Here is a 16,974-nt window from a genome sequence, read left to right as displayed (position 1 = left end):
TACTGTATGGAAATGCAAAACGTACAATTGGATTAAACGGATCGATCGTGAAAGTTCGATAACCGAGCGCCGAACTTTCGCAGCGAGAACGATCGAACCGAGGAAAGACATATAGCCATGGATTCTCTCTCCTAACGTTGCACAAAGTCGCAGCGTGCGATTCATTACATAATCGTGCGAAACACGTCGCATGCATCGCGATAGCACCGTGATAATTTTCTTTTTTTTTTAATAACACGTATTAGCGTTAGACATATATTTCAATTATAACTTTATTAAGGCTCTTGGGTCTCGTAAATCTTTTTAATTAGCACCTGTGCGGCTTTTTCCGGTTTTTTTCAGCGCTCGTGTTATATATCGTAATGAGTCTTTCTCATAAAACCTCGCTTCGAACCACTTCTCGCCGCGATGATAGACATTTTTCTCACTTGCGATATGCGAATCGTAAACTTCACATTTTATCTTGTAATAATTTTCATGTTTTGTGTACATGTATGTAAAATAATTTATTCAAAGTTTACATCTTCTTTAATAAAGAGAATACTCTTCTAAAGGTATTGAAACGAAAAATATTCTGTGACATGCGCACAATGAGAAAAGATTTATTTATAAAGAGGACGAAGCTCGTGAGAATTTATCGAAAGCGTTATGTGCAGATTTTAATCCGTATGATCGCATAACTTTTTTTTGTCGGAATAGAATAATGTTATAAAAAGATAAAAAGATATTACTAAATGGCAGTCACGCGTTTGCGCGCCGCTTTCACAATGTTCTAATAATAAAAGGTGTAATTAGGTGTTGTTTTCATCGTTTGTAATACTTGTGTGCTAATATTCACGCCGTACGTAAGAATCTTTATATATAATTTTAAATTCATCTAAAAAACTCCCGATCTTTTATTTTCAATTATTTTAAATTACCATCAATTTTTCTATAAATTTTATTATCAATTCATACGAATATTGTACGAGACACGAAAAAAATAATTTGCTGGAAAATAATTCGCGAGATATTGTTGCATTCATTAGATAGCTTGTTACTTTCGGTATAGAACCTACTCGTGATACTCGTTAGTCTTTGTAATAACGGTACACAGTTTGCGGATTTCTTTCTCCTCGCAATTTGTTATTCAAGAAAATATCGCGTTAAACATGATTAGATTATGAAATATATTGGAGCAATATATATTCTCAAGAGTAATAAACACAGGTGTTACGCTATTATTGCATTTTTATGACAATCAACTTATATATAAATATATTCGCACGCTTATTAAATGCATTTTATGCGATATATTTACACGCACATTAATTATATTTTGCATGTTTAAAAAACTGCATGTATAAGTTGCTCGCCTTTAATATATGTTTATAGCCACGCGACGTCTTTTTTAATATATGCAGGTGCTCTTTATGTTTTGAGAAACGCGTTCGCAGAATCTGTTACGGAATCTCGCATGTATTTATTGATCTTTTCTCTATTAATAGGAAAAAAATCATTAAGTCACCGTTTTTACTTTAGAAACTTTTAGGAAATTCATTTCGATAAATTAATCTTTTCTTGATTTAATTGGCATAATTTTGTAGTAAAATATGTTTATAAATTAAGACAACAAGTTTGAAAATGTAGGATTATATGTTTTGCATATTTCGAGTGAGAAATATGTTTACCAAAAAATTGATTCAAAAGGATGAGGAGAACAGATGAAATGTAACGAGTTACTCCAGATAGACGGTCTATACATTTATAATATTGCTTCTCGTAACATAACGTACCAATTACGTTAATTATTCGTTGCATGTGCGATGTACGTAATCAGCGGCGATGTAAATTATTTCGAGTGGCATAGTAATTTCAGAATCACGGGTTAGATTTCTTTGCATAATAGGACGATCATTGAAAATTTGGATTCCTCCAATTAAACTCGGCGCATAATAAGCAATTTTGCGCTGGCAATTGATTATACAACGCGGAAATTTCTATCAATCGATCAATCAATCAATCAAGGCTGCGGATCATGAACCATGATAAACAATAAACGATAGCAAATTAACGAGTAGTGATTCTAAGTTTCCCCCGATCATTCTAATGTCGCAGCGCGACCTAGTTTCAATTTAAATTGACGCAATAGTCCGAGCGCATTCCTACTGATTGCAGGGTAACAGAACGAAGGTTGCATGAATTCGTAATGGGTAATTTACATCAAAATATAGCTCACATAATTTGTAAACATCTTCTAATTAGTTAATTTCCTAATAATTCTCTAATTAATTCTACACTTTAATTATATATGAAATAATTAATTCAACTGAGGTTTTAATCATATTTATCCTTAATTAATTGTGATTAAATAAATTACATAGCGTCGACCTTTTAATAATTAATTTGTTATAATCTTATCGACAGTAAGATTTTCCGGTAATTAAATGGCAATTAACCAAATGAGTCCATTATTCAAATAATTAGTTCTGTAATAATTGATGTTCTCTATTCATTATTTTTTTAATGATTAGTTCTCATAATTGATTCGACAAGAAAAGACCAATATTGTGTGGGATAATTTCTTTGCCGCATCTTTCCTGCATTTACGCCAACATTGCAATATTTATTTAGAAAATGTTCTCATTTCGCTGAATTTCTCTTTTAGCTGGCCTTGAATTGCGAATGCAGAGATAGCTCATTGACTACGCATTCAACGTAATGCATGCCTAGCACAGAACGATCTGCAGTTTATATTTCACGAAACAATGTTGAACTGGGCGTTGTCCAAGACAAGGTTAGGTGGAATGTGTGGTTTAGCTTTCTGGTGAGAGGAAAAGTGATAATAACATTATTATTATAACTTTTTTTTTTACATACATAACAACCATAACAAATCGAATTGTTTCATTACACTGCATAATGTGAATTGACACGTTATATGAGAGAGCAAGAAGAAATGCATATTTTTAATAGAAAAAAGTTGTAATGCATTAAAAGTATTCAAATTTCATAATTAAAAAATTAATTATTAAATTAAAAACATGGAAGATTTTGCACTAAGCTTTTTTTATATTATGTCTATGTTTAACAGAAGTCTAAATATATCTTGTTAAATATGTATGTATTATATATTTTATAACTAATTCTAACGATAACAAAGTCATGCTACAGTATAATTAATCGCTTTGTACGTTGCGATAGTAAATGCCATGAAACTGTAGAACATATTATGCGCCACGTAATACATCATACTGTCCGTAAATTTTGATCTAGATTCCTAACGTAATCAATAATCGCAGTGAAAGAGCGATAACGAATGACATGAAATTGCCTGCGTTTCATAAACCCCGCAATATTTTGCCATTACAATGTTATCATTGTAGAGCCGAGAGCGGTCATATTTATTAAACGTCGATCTGGTTTGTTACGCGCGCTATATCGGTTAATGATTAATGAAAATTTGCCGTGTCGTTGCGAAAAATCCTGCAATCGCTGCGGCGAGATCGATCTTTTCAAGAAAACTATTTAATACACCGCTGAAGAAATATAATTTGCCCTCAATTTTTTACAATGCCATGCGACGCATTTCGTCTGCTTAATGCCGGTCGGAAGATCAGATGCAGATACATTTGGAACAAAAACGTGCGGTGAGAATACGTATCATTGTTTTCGCGTGTCGAAAGGGTTAATGACGAATCCACGTATGGCAGAAGCGGTTAGGAGATTGAGCCAAGTCTCACGAATTGTTCTATCGCTCCGTTTGTTTAAAGAGGCCACCGCCCGACATCACGTACGCAATTAACCGTAATCATTAGTATCACCGCCAGAATCCGAATGCGGTAAATGGACAGAGGAATCGCAGTTCGGTGAAACACGCCGCGAAATAATTATCGCGAAACTCGGAAAAAAAAAACATGGAAAAACGAAAATTGCGCGTAGCACCAATCGCGAGAACAGCAGCAATGTGATTTAGAAGTCTTCGTTTATTGCTGGCGTTCGAAATCGCACAAAATGATACACTCGACTGATATTCCTTCGTTTAGACCGGCTGCACCGATTTTTCCTCGCACATAATGATCCCTTGCCGACACGAGTCGGATATTAACGACGGAATCGTTTTATATCGATAACCTTTCCGAGATTAATAGATTGAATCGCCGTTATACGCACATTGCGTTTTACATCGTTCCACTGAGATTTTTCACTTTCTACGTTAGAAAACTTCATTTGTTACGAGGTTTCCGCGCCAAGTTTTTCTTAGGTGATTGCCTAGATAGATATATCAATTTATAAACATAATTGAAATAATATATTTTAGGTGTACACGCACACTTTTTAGAAATTGGAATCTTGAGTTTTAACAGGTATGCTTTTTTAAGTAATTATTATCACATCAATATGTCAAAAATATTGAAGTTTAAAAAAAGATATTTTTTTTATTAATCGCATTCGATTGTTTTAAATTATGTAATCAACTTAAAAACGAGTTAAAAATAGTATATCAGAAAAGGTGAAAAAAATATAACAGCTTCTTTCGCTCTCTCTTTTTACTATATGTATAAGATTACATATTCCAAAATCTTTTTTAAAAAAGTATGTTTGCGTTGTAAAATTTATTCAACGATTTTTTAAATTACGCACGACAAGATCTTTTTCTGTACAATATGATAATTGTATAAGACGTGTCACGTTTTATATTATTTAATATTTATACGATGTTACAGAACTGGTGTCAGGTTGGCACGCAAATGCTTAAGTCAATGCCGACTTTCCATCCATATGACAGCAGCAGATAATGGATATTTATCACGTTATTTTTCTAGCTTTTATTTACAAATTTTTTTATTATTATTTTTATTTATATTTATTTTTATTTTATTTTTTTTTGCAAAATTTTATTTATTATAATTATGAATAAAACTAGAAATGCTTACAGGCAAATTTAATTAGTTTCAATCGGAAATAAAATTATATATTAAAATTTACTGTAGACATGATCTATAATTTGCGATAAATTTTATTTATAATTTTGTGTATATTATAGAAGACATTTAAAGAAATAAAATATACATCAAAATATGCAAATAAATTAAAATACGTGGCATACAAAATTATAAATAGATTTTTATCTGGTATTTTTCCACGAATTATAAATCATAATATCACTTAAAATGCTTGAACAAATTATAAACAAAATTATTTTTATTTATAAATAAAATTTCCGTATAAATACTTAAGTTATCTAATATTGTCAACGACTGTTGAAAAGTAAACAGAAAGCAGTACACAAAGTGCATCTTCGCTCGAGCAAACAAATCGGAGCAAAATTCTAAACCAGTTGTCCAATCCCAAGACAAAACTTCCACGTGTATGATTAATAACCGGCGAGCATTTCGAGACGGACTTTAATTCAGGTGATCGAAAAAATTGTCACGTTTTAAATATCAATGATAAAATGTCAGAGGAGACCAGCAAAGATTGCGAGTTGATAAATCACGGACGCTCTCGTAATATTTCGATCCGACATTTTGGGCGCGCTTTGTCGACGGATCTAGAGTTTTTGAGGTCACCGAAGAACAAGGATAAAAAAATCAAGGAGCGGCTGGAACAGAACAGACAGTCGCCGCCGCGTCATCGCGGAATCTTTTTACATATCGAATCGGTAATACGCAAGTACGGGTTTGAGACCCCGTTTTAATGCATTTCCGGTGAGCGTATTCATCGATTATCCCGTGAATACAGTTTTTGTTGACTCCTTACGGCAGTTTCTCATTCGTGTTGTTCTCTCCTAAATTAGTTCCTCGATGATGCACGAATTTAACACGGTCTCCGTGATATGGAGATTGACAATCCTGATACATTCAATTAATTCGATACTTTAATACGTGACGTTGTTTTCAGAGAAATTCTGTGCTCGTTATAGAATTATAGGATTTGCGAATTTTTTTTTATTATAAAAAATTGGAATTTAAAAAATCGAAAATTTTTAAAATAATAAAAAAAAATTGTTTTTAATAATTTTTAAAATAACCAAATAATTAAATTTAGTTGTCACTATTTTGAAATTTCTTTACTATGCACAATTTTAATTATTTTCTACAAAAGCAACTAATATAGCTTTTCTCACAAATTAATATTTAATCCCTAATTTATTATACAAATACTGCGTTCACAAGGCGATTTAATCTAATCAGTTTTATTCAGATTAGTAGTCTAAGATCAACCTTATAATCTGGATTGATTGAATCTTTATTTGTCTATTTTCATTGTAGGTAGATCCCGAACGAAACAAAAGACTAGAGTTCAGAATGAATCTGATTAATCTGACTATCTGATTATAAGTGCAATTTACATTCACTGTTACCGGATCACTAATTTTACCGTGGAAGTTTCACTGTACGCAGGACACTTTCTCGAAAGCGTGTAAGCTGAACATCTATTTTTATTTTCGCGATACAGCATATCGCTCAACATATCTCGATACACGCCCACTTTGAATTATGGTGCATCTCACTTATTCTTTCTTCGTAGTGAGTGAATGTGCTTCCGGTGTACAGTTGCAGTTAATGAAATTATAAAATGACTGAACCCCTGATCGACACCCGACCTTATTCTCAAGCAGCTCTCACATTTTTCTTTCTTTTGTCGTTTCTTCCTAAAATTCGATGTATTGCGAATTGTATACGCATTTTATTAATTGGAATATTGTCAAGGAGAGAATGCATCTTGTGTTGAACACATTACTGATAACTTTAAATAACTTAATAAATATAAATATAAATATAAATAAATAATAAATATAAATAAATAATCTCTAAATAATTATGATAATTAATATATTCTCAGTAGATTATGCTACCTATAAAGTAACGTTATGGAAAAAATAATTTCTCTATTTTATTACTTATCATACGTATTAATATATATTTTTATAATCTAATGTAATTAAATAATTAAATCTAATGTAATTAAGGATTGTATCACAGAGAGAAGTGTGGCATTGACACAGGTTATAATTGGATTACATTTGCAACAGTATTATTCAAAAAAATTTTGCAATAAAGGAATAGCAAGAGCGATTTCGATCGATTCGGAATTCTAGAGAATGCTGAGAATATTGCGAGCAAATCTAGAGAATTATACGGTTACGCAAGTGCACGTCTGCAGATAAATACGCGTAGGTTGCTGTATATATTTACAAAGACATGATATAAATATATGAGGCAATTGAATATGCATGTTCGAATGCATACATTAGGTGTGTGAAAGCCTGGAAAAATGCTTTGTCACCCATAAGTTTTGATATATAACGAGGTATTGTTTTACGCGATACCAGCTTTCTATTATTTTATCTGTGTATTGTTCTCCATCTTGTTTACCTTATTGGTCTTTTACATTCCACGATAATAAAAATAATTTATGCAAATGTTTTGAAAGGGCTACCGTTTAATTAACGACTGCTTCTTACGCGATAATCGCTGAAAATATCAACGACTATCAGTAATTTTACATTCACGAAGATAACGATACCAGTGATTTAATTCTGTAATTGTATATTTTGCATTGAAATTATGATTATTTCGTGATACTACATATCTTATTATAAATTGTATCTTATTATTATTTCATATCCAAGGGGATAAAAAGTTGTCTATTGATAGACTCGTAGCAATGCTTTCTGCTGAGATCATTAAACGCGTAACGACTTATCGAGTTGATGTATTCGTGTTTTTCATAGCTTCTGAAAAAAATTTAATTCTCTCACTAACGTCGATTTTCGCAAGATCACTTCTCAATGACGTAAGGTACGCACAATTACTGTTTTGTTTCTATTAAGTAAGAAAATACCGAATGTATGGGAGGAAAGATGGATCTTGTTTTTGACGAAAAATTTCCAATCTCGAGTCTCTTTTTTCGGCTTTTTTATTTAGGTTAACCTTTCTCTTTATATTTCCTTCGGGATTCGGGCGACTTTCGTAGCCCGGAGTCGATGTTAATTAACTGTAATCGATCGTTTCTGTTTCGCGAATGAAAGTAACGGTCGCGAATTTCGAGGAACCGACGAGAGAAGAGAAGGTGGGCTATAAAGCAAGTACCGTTTCCTATTGCAGTGGCCGCTCGCCGACGACGGATTGCAATTGAAACGGTTTCTGTACGCCTTCGCACTCGACTCTAGAAAGGAAAGTAAACGCGTTCGGTCCACCTTTGCTTCTCTTTTACGAGAACCGATTCCATTTGCTCGCAGCATTTTGCTTACGGTATAAATCTCGCATTTTTCACGATTCGATCGAACCCATCGTGCGCGCTTTTGCAACATCTCGGATATAGAGCGACTCAAGAGAGAGGACACAATTGTATCGCAATCATTTATTGCAGGAAGCTCGATACAATCAGCTGCTTGGCACGAAGATGCTGCTATCGTTATTCAAAAAAATTAATTTATTATTCATAATTTTTTTAAATTCGACTTCTATACGAGAAGCAGAATATCTTAGGAAAAACATCGAAATTATTTGAAAAATATTCTTTCTCAAAGTATTATTTTTATTAATTGAAAAAATATAATTTAAAATAATTATCTTAAAATATAAAATTAAAATATAAAGATAATTTAAAATAAAATATAAAATATAAAATTAAAATATAAAGATAATTTAAAATAATTATCTTTAAAATAATTATCTTAAAATATTTCAAAATATTTTAAGATAATTATTTACATTGATTTTATAAGATCTGAATATCCAATTGTGTCGTAAACAATATTTATCATATATACACTTTGGGAAAAATTAATATCATCTAGCATTGTGTGTGTGCATTTGAGCATAATAGAGGCCGACGTGACCGCATTAGTATGTGCACGCTTTGATACTATGTCAGATAACATATGGATCATTTAACCATCAAACTTATGTTCTCTAGTGCACTTTCCTTTCTGTTTTGGATCAAGATCTGGGAGCGGCTGTCGGGATGCCAATCACGATCGAAATACAAAATTCTTCCTGTCATATTCAAGTCATTTGTATCAAATGTGATTTGCCATACATCATCATCAAATTTGCACAATATTTATCATAATATAATATATATATTAATCAGATGTTATCATTTCAAATGGATCAATTATTTTATCATGCTTATGCTCATTCGTGGTTTCACGTAATACGCTATTAGATACTATAATTTTTAAATGATTGACGGCAGGAAAAGGTTAGATACTATAATTTTTAAATGATTGACGACAGGTTTTATCACTAAAACATTATAAAATTTTTGTAGGGATGAAGCTCTTAATATTGTTGCAGCACTTTGCGTATCATATCAAATGTGCATATATATGTTGTGCAAATATATCTTATATTAAATATGTAAACGTTATAAAAAATATTAAATTTTATAAAACAATTTTAATGAAATTGTTTCAAGATATTTTTCCGAAAATTTGAATAAATTTTATAATTGTCAATTTTGATTTTTAATAAATAAAAAATAAATATTTTATATAGATATCTCTATTCCAAATTGTATTCTAAATTGTTAATGTAACATAATATCACATAAATAATTGATATATTTCTTTGCGTTTTGGGATCGATAGATGCTTTATTTTTGCCTGAAAAATTTAGTAAGCCCTTAAAAGAATCTATAGAAACACTACGTCTATAATGATTAATGAATAAAACGACTCTGATCTTGCCAACGGTACTTGAAATGATTTATTGCGAATGTGAACCTTGAAAAGTAGTAGCATAAAAGATACACTCATACGGGACTTAATTTCTCTTTTACGACTTTGCTCCACAATTATTTTTAGTGCATTGAAAATCGAATTGACGTTGTGATGCGTAGAAGTTAAGCGATGTACTCGATAATAATGCATGGGTCGTAACCTCGCAGGAAACACATACAGTTACTTTAACGATAAATATTACGAGCAAATGCTCATTGCATGAGCATTGAATGAAACCAACGGTAAAAGCAAAAATGTTTGACACATACAGACAAACGAAGTTGTTCAATTGATTAAAAGCCGACTGATTTTCAAAAATCATGCGAATGTATAATAATTGCATGAAAGAAATTTAGGAATAATTAGACACTGAATAGTTTAAATAACTATCGTAAGATCAAATCTAATTATATACAATGTCATAGTGCCTTTATTAATTAAATTATTTCTTATTTTTTAAAATTATTTTTATCATCTTTAAATGTCTATTTTCTGTTTTATTTTAATTTTAATTTTTAGTAATGTAGAATATGCTTCTAGTTGTCAAAAGTTTCAAGTGGATCATTTCGATTCTTTCACTTTCTGCTCTAGAAGATATAGATTTGTTTCTGCTTTCAGCAATATCCTAGTCACAGGTGGCAATAAGTATTCGTTATGCGTGGAACACATTTGTGCTAAAATATTACCACGACGAAATTACATCATTGGCCCGTTTTCCATTCCGGATTCATTAATACCGAATCTCATATTCCATCATAAATCAAATGTGATTGTACATTGATGTTCGACATCAGTTTAAACGTTTTCATTAGGCATTGGAGGTAAAGCATAACGAACGTGATTGCGGTAGAATATGGAAGTAATTAATCGCACGCATCACGATTGAAAATTATTGCTGTAGCTCTAATGAGAGCCGCTATGTTTTATCTGTATTGTTAATATACATAGTTGCAAACGTCAATTGTGCTTTAAGAATAAAATAATAAATTCAAGACTAAAATATAAAAATTATTAATAAAGATAAAAATTATTGTTGTATAAATTATCAAGTTATTTAAATAATTATTATTTGAAAATAATTATTTGATTAAAAATTGTTTAATTTTTAATTATATTAATTTTTAAAATTTTTTAATAAATTAAATAAATAATTAAAATTGATTTTTATAAAGATAATTACAACATTTATATTTTGATAAAAAATTCGTGCAATAAAGGATACAACAGAATATGCGTTAAAGGATACAAAAGCTACTTATATACTAATTCAAAATTTCATCTTATTTCATTCGAATTTATTCGCGCTTTTATAATTTAATTTTATGCTATTTTAATTTTTGAAAATTATGGACTCATGTTTCCAAAGTCATTTATTCAATTATCGTTATTATTCGGCTTCGTCATGCGGTAAAGCGTAACACAAGATCAACGCACATGCACGCGACAATATAAAAAGAAAGCGGAATCGCTTTCGAATGGTATAGGAAAAGCGATTTAGTGCCGTGGACTCACCATGGTCTCCGGATAACGTGCTGCACAGTCTTGGGAATGAATATCGGTGAAAGTCCGTCGAATGAAACAAGAAGTATGCCGATCTATTTACATATCATTGGTTTCAGCGAGCAACGAAACTATATGCGTTATGTAACGGATAAACAAGCTGCGCTAATACGATTATCCATCCGCGAGGAATACCTCTATTAAGCTAGCAGGACCAAATTAGCAAAATCAAATCAAACCTATCAGATTATTTAGTACCTATTTTGTACTAATTTGTACCACTAATAATAATTTTGTACTCTGTGCAGTTTCAAAAAAAACCGTGACACTGCCACCTTAATATTAAGTCAGCAGGGCCACAATAAAAAAAAATTAAAAAATAAAATCAAGTACCGAATTATAACAGGCTGAATTTGTACTAATTTGTACCACTAATAATAATTTTGTATCTTGCGAAATTTCGAAAAAAACCGTGACACTGCTAGCTTAATATTAAGCCAGCAGAACCACAATATGAAAAAAAAACAAAAAAAGAAAATCAAGTACAGAAATATAGCAGACTGAATTTGTACTAATTTGTACCATCAAAAAAAACTTAATATATTCATCCCTTCGGCTTCAAACAACCCCCAATTGAAGTTCGCCTTATCAGTCTCAAGAATAAAGTACTCTACCCCATCGGCAGAATCAATCGCTATTTACACACTCGACGCGGCATAATTTGTACCACCAAAATATAAAATTTCAGATTTTGTACCCCAGCCGATTACTCAAAAACTACCCTTGACCCCGATCAGTCTCAAGAATAAAGTACTCTACCCCATCGGCAGAATCAATCGCTACTTGTACGCTCGACGCGGCATAATTTGTACCACCAAAATATAAAATTTCAGATTTTGTACCCCAGCCGATTACTCAAAAACTACCCTTGACCCCGATCAGTCTCAAGAATAAAGTACTCTACCCCATCGGCAGAATCAATCGCTACTTGTACACTCGACGCGGCATAATTTGTACCACCAAAATATAAAATTTCAGATTTTGTACCCCAGCCGATTATTCAAAAACTATTTTCGACCTCCATATAAAGTTTCAATTTTTATAAAAATATAAAGTTCCATTTTTTGTACTAAACTGTTCTTTTTTAAAATTACATTTAGGAAGAGAATTTATTCTTTTTTATGATTCTATATATACAAATATCAATTAAACATATATATGTATGCGTGAAACTAAGAACCATATTAATATCCACGTTAAAATACAGTTACCCCATATATTAACTTCTCAATAAAATTATAACAGTAATGGTTAGGAATGTAAAAACAACAATTTCGAATTTTTATATTAGAAACAAATTAAATTTATTGAAAGACATGAGAAAAGAACCTTAACTCTATCACAATTTCTTGAGACTGATCGGGGTCGGGGGTAGTTTTTGAGTAATCGGCTGGGGTACAAAATCTGAAATTTTATATTTTGGTGGTACAAATTATGCCGCGTCGAGTGTGTAAGTAGCGATTGATTCTGCCGATGGGGTAGAGTACTTTATTCTTGAGACTGATAAGGCGAACTTCAATTGGGGGTTGTTTGAAGCCGAAGGGATGAATATATTAAGTTTTTTTTGATGGTACAAATTAGTACAAATTCAGTCTGCTATATTTCTGTACTTGATTTTCTTTTTTTGTTTTTTTTTTCATATTGTGGTTCTGCTGGCTTAATATTAAGCTAGCAGTGTCACGGTTTTTTTCGAAATTTCGCAAGATACAAAATTATTATTAGTGGTACAAATTAGTACAAATTCAGCCTGTTATAATTCGGTACTTGATTTTATTTTTTAATTTTTTTTTATTGTGGCCCTGCTGACTTAATATTAAGGTGGCAGTGTCACGGTTTTTTTTGAAACTGCACAGAGTACAAAATTATTATTAGTGGTACAAATTAGTACAAAATAGGTACTAAATAATCTGATAGGTTTGATTTGATTTTGCTAATTTGGTCCTGCTAGCTTAATAGAGGTGCGAGGAATTCGAGAAGAAAGATATAGGTAATGATCTCCCGTATCGTTTGCAACAATTTTAACGAAGAGATAATTTGAGGATTTTCCATTTTACGTTCACTCTAAAGCGAAGGAAATATTTTCATATCGACAATAACCGAGTGAGATAAAAAAATATCTTTAATAATTTTATATCTGAGAATTTTTTATAGTTCGCTATTAAAGGCAAATGGCGATTATAAAGTCACGTCGTAATCGAGAATACGAGGTGATACGTAGAATGTACATTATATGAAGAAACTACTGTTGCGGAATGAGAGACACGTACATTAAATATTTAATTTTATAAGCATTAACGAAAGTTTACTTTTAATTTAAGAAGGGAAATTCCTCTACGCGCATAACGTTATATAAAGCAAGTATAATGTGTCTCTTACACGATAGATTTAACGAGTAGTAACGTTTTATAAGAATTTCACTTTTGCGCAAAACGAACGAAATACATCACGAATGACACACGCGAAATGTACTCACGTTATTCTTTCGAAATGGGAATATAAATAAGAAACAATTACGTTATGTATCGATACTATCTTCCCGTATGCAATTTTCTTCGAATTATGAATATCTCTGTGCTTATTGGAAAGATTATCATAACATTAATTTAATCAAACTAATGATTCTTACAATATCATCTTGTGAACTGCATATATGGCTTGTGACCAGTTTCTAAATGTCACGATAATTTTAGCTTATATAGCAGTACAGGAAATACCAGTATAATAGGATAAAACTGCTTATTCGACTATAAATTGCAGAGATGTTATTATTTTAATGATGAAGAGATCTTTTGAATCGTGACACTTTTATTTTTATTTTAATAAGGAAAATAATTTAAAGAGCAAGGTTTTTCCGTTACTTTATATAAAATTTTTGGAACTTTCTGCGTTTTCCAAAATTATCAAAATTCTGAATAAAATATAAAGTTTATAACTTTATTGGTTATCAAAAATCATGTCTTGTATAAAGCGCAGAATTTACAAGTTGTATTGCATGAAAAAAACCTTATTTAAAATTTTAAGATTGTGTCAGTTCTACATAAAATATAAAATACTTTTAACTAATATCGAATATATGTATCAATAAGTTTATAAATTTAATTTTCTGAACATTGCACGTCTTTTTGATCCGACATCTAAATTCACAGCTGCATCAATTGCTAATATTTTTTCCCTATTTTAAATAAAAAATGTAATTTTAAGTAAAATATAAAGTATTGAATAGAAAAAGAGCAGTGAACATATTTAAATACATATCTGTTTAGATTCACGAACCGCGATTCACATGAACGACGCTTACATATTTTAATTACGATTTCTCAAATTACGACATCTCTCGTTAAATTATACTGTTTAAATACGCGTTTCTTAAATGTAAAATAGATTGCGCGAGACAATGTTCTTTTATGTTTGCTGAAAGTTACTCTCAAGTGTACGGGTAAACTCCATTACGCTTTTCAGTATGTATTCCAGATCAGAGTCAACCACGGTCGACAGAAGATTTCCCCTTGGAACATAAATCACGGGTAGAATACAGTATGGGCGATGCTTAAAGTATAACGAGAACATAAACATTCAACCGGTATATACACGATTCAGCTAGAAGAGTACCTGTTTCATTTAAAATACAAATTTATTATTTGACAACTATGTCATTACGATCAGATTGTCGCAATGCATACAAAATTTATGATACAATTAATTTAAAATTAGTCTAAAATAGCACTGTAAATTTTATAAATTAACTTATTATGCATTTTTGTATATTTAAATTTGAATTTTTACAGATTCGACAATGCACAATTATTGTTTAGAATTATGTGAATTTGTAATAATTGCAAGCCTCGCTATTTCTCTCGCCACTTAACTTATACATCGAGAGTAATATTTTTTAAATTATATATTTAAATTATTTAGAATGAAATATATTATTTGCAACATTTGTGGAGATCCATTTTATCAAAAAAGAAAAAAAGCATCTGATTGTGAATTATGTATAGTATGATAAAATTATGTCAGATGAATTAGAATAATATAGGATAATCTATTTCTGTTAACACATTCTTGTCCCCGCTTTTGAGATAAATATAAGATAAACTTCACAGGTACATTTGTAATACATATGACAACAAGTATTGTGTTACTTCCGTAAACGAAATCATTGTCTGACTCGAACCGAGGTTTCTCTACTTCTTAATCCTTGTTGAAAACTACAATTCACGCGTTGCAAGAGAGACTTTCTTTTTAACGTGATGTGCTTCAAATTTCAAAATTAATAAAGTCGAGAAAATAATTAATTAGGTGGAAGAAAGATATATTACCTACTTTTCATTATTATCAAAATTTCAATCTTTACAAAGTTATAGAGTATATATTCTTTAATAAATATATATAAAATATACATATATATCACACACACACATATATATATATATATATATATATATATATATATAATCATATATAGTGACTAATTAACATAGAAATTAGGACACATAAATTAGGATAATCTCAAATATTTAATTCACTAAGTATGTTATTTCTTTTTATTATTTTATCATGCTTTCTCTTATGAAAATATCTTCTTATTATTATGTTTAAGGGGACATTTTTATAACTATGATATGTATACAACACGACATATCACGTGTGTACTTGCAAAGGTTGAGTTGCAGTGCATACCGAACCGTAGCGAGAACTATTGAGACCGGTTTGCTCGCGGAATGTCTAAGTGTTTGTACATTTCTATTATAGTATTCTATACCGCGCTCTGTTTTATCGTGCATGAAAATAGAGCGCTTAGTATAGACTTGGTCATTGATGGCACGAGACAAAAGCTTTCATATGGTAATATCAGTTAAGTCCAATAATAGAAGTTCTTACGACGTTATTTGTCTCTCTGTGTTTTTCCCTTTAAATCTTAAAGATTAATGATTCAAAACCGACGTAAAAATATTTTTAGAAAATAACTTTTAACACTATTTTAATAAATTCATGATAATAAATAAATTAATATTTATTTACAAATAAAATAATTTTTACAAATTAAATTTATGAGATATAGGTAAAAATTAAATCTTTTGTAAAAATTTATCTTTAATAAAAATGCAATTTATTTAATATTTTTTCATTTTACATAATTGTTCTAAGTATGTTCTATATGTATATTATGAAATGCTACGACAGAGGCATTATTTAAAAAATTTCTATAATTACTAGGATTAAAGAAATACTTCGAATAAAATCTTATGTTTATGATAAGTTTACAATCGAGAGACTTGCGAATAAATATAATAATATATAAACGTATAAAATTTGAAAAGAGTAGTACTTTTATTTAAATACGGTATGTATTTTGTGTGTAGGCAATTATAAGTAATCAAAAATTTTATACATTAATTGAAAACTGAGATCTTATTTATGGACAAATGATGAAAATAATATTTAACAAATATCTTTTTTTATTTCAAATAGAATATTGTATCGCACACGTAGAAAACAATTATAAAATATATTTGTCGTCATAATTAATGTATGAATTAATTTAATGCTGTATAAATTGATAAGCAAATGCTAATAGTATAGATATTTTGAGATCCGTAATAATACAACTGAGACGCCATATTATCTGAAATCAAAAATAAAGTTTAACATTGTCATATATCGTAAATGTACAAAAAATACTTTTACTTATAAGATAA

General features: G+C 30.3%; 1 protein-coding gene across 2 annotated transcripts in view; it reads left to right on the top strand.

The window, feature by feature from the left end:
- The window catches only part of LOC105253546 (laccase-5), a 112,838-nt gene that overhangs the window by 12,938 nt on the left and 82,926 nt on the right, over window positions 1-16,974 (top strand). The window lies entirely within an intron of this gene.

This window comes from Camponotus floridanus, unplaced genomic scaffold, assembly GCF_003227725.1.
Source record: "Camponotus floridanus strain SB8 unplaced genomic scaffold, Cflo_v7.5 scaffold3, whole genome shotgun sequence".
Classification (NCBI taxonomy): Eukaryota; Metazoa; Arthropoda; class Insecta; order Hymenoptera; family Formicidae; genus Camponotus; species Camponotus floridanus.
This window is presented reverse-complemented; position numbering and strand designations above follow the sequence as displayed.